Here is a 672-nt window from a genome sequence, read left to right as displayed (position 1 = left end):
CCTACACGAAAAACAAATATTTTTATTTCTGAACCGAGTCTGTCCTCCATAGTTGTTTCTGATGTGAGTATTTCTGATTCGATATTTTGTTCGAATTATGATAGTTACTTATGTATTTATTTACCTGTTTTAGACCATTCCGAAATATAAAGTTGATGTTGGTCAAATTGTTTTGCCGATAAAGAGGAAGGTATAGTATCATATATAAGTTTTTTACTTTAAATTTTATTTCTTAAAAAAGAACTAATTATTATTTTATTTGAACTTATTAGGCCACTCAGAAATGTAAAGCAGTTATGTTGGTGTCCGATGAGTCTCTTATCGCTCATCGTACATGTTCAAAGTTTAGAAACAAAAATGAATCTGTGGTTGTTGATAAGTTTATGGCTGCTGAAACCACATCTGTTAGCCGTAAACGTTCTACATTAAAAAGGTCGAAAACAATTTCAATCATTGAGTTCACCAAAGTCGCCGAGAACAGAATGGTATGTGTTTTCATATTATTAAAATTTATATATTTTATTCAAGTAATAAGCATATGTTTTAGATTACTTTGACAATTTTTTGTTTTGTTCCTTTCAGCGTTTACCGTCTGCTATTTCCGATGAGTTGTATCTTTCTTTTCACAACCTCCGTGATGTTTCAATCCAAAACATTAGATGTGAGGTAACA

General features: G+C 30.8%; 1 long non-coding RNA gene across 1 annotated transcript; it reads left to right on the top strand.

The window, feature by feature from the left end:
• On the top strand, positions 1–334 carry LOC110928092. Its single transcript, XR_002586128.1, has 3 exons — positions 1–63; positions 134–190; positions 273–334. It is a non-coding gene; the product is annotated as an uncharacterized LOC110928092 (long non-coding RNA).
• The last annotated feature ends 338 nt before the right edge of the window (positions 335–672 follow it).

The sequence above is a fragment of the Helianthus annuus genome, chromosome 3 (genome assembly GCF_002127325.2).
Source record: "Helianthus annuus cultivar XRQ/B chromosome 3, HanXRQr2.0-SUNRISE, whole genome shotgun sequence".
Taxonomy (NCBI): domain Eukaryota; kingdom Viridiplantae; phylum Streptophyta; class Magnoliopsida; order Asterales; family Asteraceae; genus Helianthus; species Helianthus annuus.
The sequence above is the reverse complement of the archived record's forward strand: the minus strand, read 5'-3'. Positions and strand labels throughout refer to the sequence as shown.